Below are 6407 nucleotides of genomic sequence, written 5' to 3'. Positions count from 1 at the left end.
GTGTGAGATACAGGGGTCCCGAGGGGTCTTGGACTTCCTAATTAACCTTTGGACTGCATATGTCTTTAAATAAAAATTCTGGGAGTCCCTGAACATGAACTTTTTTACTGTTGCTCATTATGAAAAAATGATGCTCAAACACAGTTTCAGTGAAAGGTCAGCAGGTTTATCCTGCTTTACTATGAACAGAAAACTCTGGTTAAATGGTTAAATTCTTAAAATACATAACTAACTAGAAGTTATAATCAGTTAATATTCTTAACTAGCTAGAGATGCAGCACTGATCTGCCTCAGGGTGGCGCTGTAGCAAACTGGATCACTTAGTTGGCCCTTCTTATGCTCTACTATGCTCTGGATATCTCTGAAAAAAACTTCACAGTATGCCACAGCATATTTGTACATCTAAAAACATCTAAAAAGCCCGTTTCCCAGATTTTGGTGGGAAGAGTGAAGTGTAACTCATTTCTCAAACCGAAGACAAAAGAGGAGATTGTAAGATCTCAATTGATGTGTGGAAGAAAATCTAGAAACATCAAAAAAAAAAAACATCTGATATGCAAATACTGTGAAATCAACCATAGCTACACTGTGGGTTGCAGCCTGTAAAACTGTTTCAGGCCTGACAGCTGGTTTTTCAACTCCTTGTCTTGCTGCCCACCAAGGCAAAGGCCAGTTTAACTCGAACAACTCAGCCCTGGGCTGACTCATCACTGCCTGGCTTGGTTCAATGCTTGGTATTTAGATATTTGGCACCTGTCTGAGTTCAATTCCATTATTATATCAATCGCACTAATCAGATCACAGCATTCAACTAGCCAATAAGACTACAGGATTGAACCAGCCAAATCAGAGCACAGCATATGGCTACCAATAAAACTACAGGATTGGAGCCATTTTAATGCAAGATTGAACTACAGGACTGTATTAACTGAAGCAGAAGGGCTACAAGAGCATGAAAAGCTCTAAAAGGAGGTGACCTAATGCATTTAAAATGTAATTAAACAAACAACTGATCAATAATTGTCTAAAAAAAGCACTTTGCTTATTCCTACATAAAACATTACATGTAAATTCCTTACATTGGGAGAGCTTTTTGTTTTTGTTGTCACCTCTGTTTCACTGTCAATTCAGTGTAATTTGTCAAACAAACTGCTGAAGTCTGCATCCCAAATGGACTCTCTGGAAATTAGCAAGAAGTCTATATGATTCCCTTGCAGACTACATAAATGATAGTAAAAAAAAAGCCCCATAGTCCCATAGACTTTCTCCTGCACATTAAGTCCACAAATACATACAGTTAATACAGTCAGTGAGCAGTTCACACTCACTGATTCTGTCAATAGTAAAAAGGCAACAAGTGACATAGGTGTAGTTGGAAAGCATTAAAAATCTGACATTGTTGAAAAAAATCATAGTATTCTGTGTTTAAAAAAAGAGTATTAAAGAAAAAACCTATGAAAAGTTTCATAGGCTTCAGTAATTTTTCATTCATTAATCAGCGCAGCAGAGTTCACACATATGGATATATATGCACACATACCATAAAAGGTCAGGCACATATTTTGAAGTATATGTACATATTTGTTGCGTACATACATGTATGTATAAAATATTGGACATATATGTATAAGAAACTGATCATACAAACACACTATATTACCAAAAATATTCACTCACCCATCCAGATCATTGAATTCAGGTGTTTCAATCACTTCCATGGCCACAGGTGTATAAAACCAAGCCCCTAGGCCTGCAGACTGCTTCTACAGACTTTAGTGAAAAAATGGGTCGCTCTCAGGAGCTCAGTGAATTCCAGCGTGGTACCGTGATCGGATGCCACCTGTGCAGCAAGTCCAGTCATGAAATTTCCTCACTACTACTGTCCACAGTCAACTGTCAGTGGTATTATAACAAAGTGGAAGCGAATGACAGTAACTCAGCCATGAAGTGGTTGGCCACGTAAAATGACAGAGCTGGGTCAGTGGATGGAATGAGTTTCCATGGCTGAGCAGCTGCATCCAGTCCTTACATCACCAAGTGCAATGCAAAGCGTCGAATGCAGTGGTGTAAAGCGCCGCCACTGGACTCTAGAGCAGTGGAGACATGTTCTCTGGAGTGACGTATCAGCTTCTCTATCTGGCAATCCGATGGACGAGTCTGGTTTTGCCGATTGCCAGGAGAACGGTACTTGTCTGATTGCAGTGTACAGTCCCTGACAGAAGTTCTGTCATTTATCCATGTTGTGGAAACAAAAGCTCAGTGGTGGACGAAGTACACAAATCATGTACTTGAGTTAAAGCAGAGATACCCAAGGTAAAATATTACTCCAGTAAAAGTAGAAGTCCTTACTCTAGACCTCAGCTCGAGTAAAAGTACAAAAGTATTTAGCTTCAAATGTACTTAAGTATAAAGTAAAAGTACTAAAAGAGTAATTCTGGCTCTGATGTCCTGTTATCATTTTTATAACCAGACTGGCTTCATGAACTCATTTCAGGTGAAAGTCCTCCAGCGTCTCTCTTGGTAAACCAGTCTTTTAATAGAACGTCATTAATTAGTGACGCTGACATCTATTAAAATGATCATAAGCACAAAACACTGAAGGTAAACAGTTTCCATCAGGGAGAACCGAGTGGCTCTGAAATCACTTTTACACACAAGCAAAGTTTCAGTTTCAGATTACTTTGTAAATTAGTTACAAGTTTAATAAAAACTGGCTTTAAACTCAGGATCACAAATACGTTTTCCTTTACTGTGTTGATCTGTAGGCCTCTGTTCATAAACACAAACTAACTGAAACTAATTTACTATATAATGAAAGTGTTTATATGAATTCAGAAAAAAAGAAACACGCCAGTCACGACTGCATATGTGGACATATTTCTATATTGTGCTCTATTTACACAAAGTTATGTTAGTTCATCATTTATGTTGAACAGACTCTCCCAAAAGTTTACGCTGCTGCGCTGACGTTGAACCGTGTGCTGCACTGGGTCGGTATGACCAACAGGTCAAAACCAGCTCTAAACAAAGTGACCGCTGGGCCCTGATTGGTGCTCTGGCTTTGCGCTTCTTTCATTTTTTTTGTTTGTTTTTATACACACAGAAACCAAAAGGAACGACAGATTTCTCAAAATGTAGTGGAGTAAAAGTAAAAAGTCTCCCAAAATGGAAATACTTAAGTACAGATACACGAAAAACTACTTAAGTACTGTAACAAATTACATTTACTTAGTATCTGTCCACCACTGCAAAAGCTTATAACCTTATAATTCATCCATTGGTTTTAGAAATGACTCATATGAAAGCTGAAACCCTCCCAAATGAGTTTTAATTTACAAAAATAAGTTTGCTTCACTGCAGAAATATTGATCATTTAATGAACACAGAAAGGTCAGATTTTGGCAAGACAAAAGTTTTGTCGCCTTGTCATATAATGCACCCAATCCTAGTTTACAGCCTCACCTGTGCTCACTAATTGATTGGTTAATTGGTGGGTGTGTATAAAAAGAACCCCAGCACCCCAGACCTTCACTTGAACTGCAACTTGAATGCTGACAACATGCCAAAATTTCACCCTGTGACCAAAGTCTTGATTATCAAGAGGCTGAAGACCAGATCCACTGCAGAGGTGGCTGGCACCTTTAATGTGTCTCAGCGTCAAGTACAAAAAAATAAACTAAGATTTGAAGAGACTGGAGATGTTTTTGATAAGCCCAGGTCCGGCAGACCCCGCAAGACAACCGCTCAGGAGGAACGTTTGTTGGTTAGAAAATCCAAAGCCAGTCCCTCTTCCACTGCAGAAGAGCTCCACCAGGCCTGTTCACCTCAAGTCCCTGTGTCAACTAGAATGAAGAAATGAACTGAATGGCTTCCATGGTCGAATCAGTGCCCAGAAGCCAGCACTAAACAAAGGGCAATTAAAAAACCGTGTGGCATTTGCCAAGGCCCACAGCCTGCTAAACGGATGAACGCTGGAAAAGTGGCAGAAGGTGGATTTCTCAGATGAATCTTCAGTTGAATTTCACCACAGCTGCCACAAATACTGCAGGAGACCAAGATTCACCCAGAAAACAGTTAAGTTTGGTGGTGGAAAGATCATGGTCTGGGGTTACATTCATTATGGGGGTGTGTGAAATATTTGCAAGGTGGAGGGCAATATCAATAGCCTAAAATATCATAAAGTATTAGCTACCTCTTACATTCCCAATCAGAAAAGGGGTCAAATTTTGCAGCAGGATGGTGCTCCATCTCATACATCCATCTCTACATCAAAGTTCCTCAAGGCGAAGACCAAGGTGCTCCAGGACTGGCCAGCCCAGTCACCAGACATGAACATCATTGAGCATGTTTGGGGTAGGATGAAAGAGGAAGCTTGGAAGACAAAACCAAAGAATCTTGATGAACTCTGGGAGGCATGTAAGACTGCATTCTTTGCTATTCCTGATGACTTCATCAATAAATGCATGGATGCCATCCTTCAAGCTCATGGAAGTCACACAAAATATTAAATATGGCTCCAATAGCACCACAACTTCATTCACCAATGTTATGAAACATATCTTTTGTATTTGAAGTAAATTACTTGTTTGATTTTTTGACATAAGTTTTGTCACCCACAGAAAGTATTGTCTTGCCAAAATCTGACCTTTCTGTGTTCATTAAATGATCAATATTTCTGCAGTGAAGCAAATTTATTTTTGTAAATTAAACCTCATTTGGGAGGGTTTCAGCTTTCATATGAGTCATTTCTAAAACCAATGGATGAATTTAAAGTCAGGTTATAAGTTTTGTTTCCACAACATGGATAAGCGACAGAACTTCTGTCAGGGACTGTAAAGTTTGGTGGAGGGGGGATTATGGTGTGGGGTTGTTTTTCAGGAGTTGGGCTCAGCCCCTTAGTTCCAGTGAAAGGAACTCTTAATGCTTCAGCAGACCAAGAGATTTTGAACAATTTCATGCTCCCAAATTTGTGGGAAAATTTTGGGGACGGCCTCTTCCTGTCCCAACATGACTGTGCACCAGTGCACAAAGCAGGTCCACAAAGACATGGATGAGCGAGTTTAGTGTGGAAGAACTTGACTGGTCTGCACAGAGTCCTGACCTCAAGCCGATAGAACACATTTGGTATGAATTAGAGCAGAGACTGCGAGCCAGGCCTTCTCGTCCAGCATCAGTGTCTGACCTCACAGATGCGCCTCTGGAAGAACGGTCAAAAATTCCCATAAACACACTCCTAACCCTTGTAGAAAAGCCTTCCCAGAAGAGTTGAAGCTGTAACAGCTGCGACGGGTGGGCCGACATCATATGGATTAAGAATGGGATCTCACTCAAATTCATATACGTGTGAAGACAGATGACCAAATACCTCTGGCGTTGTAGTGCATATATCAGATGTGCTGTATGGGCACTGATTAAGATTCTGTGGGTGAGATTTCCATAACTGCTCTAACTAGCTAGTACAGTTTATTTTAGACAATTCACACATTGCTGATTCTGTGTATTGTATCAGAATGAGCAGAGGATATCACTTTTTTATTGCTGTTCAAAGAAAAAAACACATCATTTATATTCATACAATACAAAATATACAATTCATGTATAGAATGTATAGGTGTATAGAACACACCCAGAACCTGAAAGTGAAAAGTGTTTAATGTTTGAGTTCCTGGAATTCACAAAGCCATGTATACAGTCCACAATATCTATCTATCAATATCACACAGATCTAGTAAAGATACAGTAATGATACAGTATCATACTCTCACCATCGACTTCTGATGCGGCTGGCGTGCAGGAAGTAACGAAACTTTAAGACACAATGCTGTTAACATGGTTCACTGCTGACTACTGACTGAGTGGGAACTTCCCGGTTTGAGTTTTATTGAAACCACGAAATCCGCGGTGAAACTCCACCATCCATGTTTTGGGCCTTTCTTGTTCTTTCTCTGTTTATAAACAGAGAAAGCGGGGAATGGTCAGTGGGACGTGACGTCACTTTTGAACGCGCTATAAGTAAATGCGAGTTTCAAATTGCTTTCATTTTTTTAACAAAAAAGTGCTGAATGTTACACGTGACAGACGTATAGTTGCACCTGTAGTCATATTTCGCTAATTTAACATCTATTTGTTATATTTTCGTTGCCACATGTAACGCACGTGTCGTCCTGTTCCAGGAACTGCAGCGCCGTTAACCGTTTGTTTACCACAGCAGTCAAAGTCGGGCTGCAGGGCGAACTCGACGAGCTCCGCTCAAAGAGCAAAATCAGCCTGGGACAGCCGGGGTTACGTGGACGGAGACTTGGCTCAATACCATGGTATTTTCACGGGGTCGATTACAATCTTCGAGAACCAGGTGGTGAGTCTGCAGTCCTCCGAGCAGCCCGGCGAGCTCCAGCGCTGATCCAGGC

The sequence above is a fragment of the Pygocentrus nattereri genome, chromosome 27 (assembly GCF_015220715.1).
Source record: "Pygocentrus nattereri isolate fPygNat1 chromosome 27, fPygNat1.pri, whole genome shotgun sequence".
NCBI classification, from domain to species: Eukaryota; Metazoa; Chordata; class Actinopteri; order Characiformes; family Serrasalmidae; genus Pygocentrus; species Pygocentrus nattereri.
The sequence above is the reverse complement of the archived record's forward strand: the minus strand, read 5'-3'. Positions refer to the sequence as shown.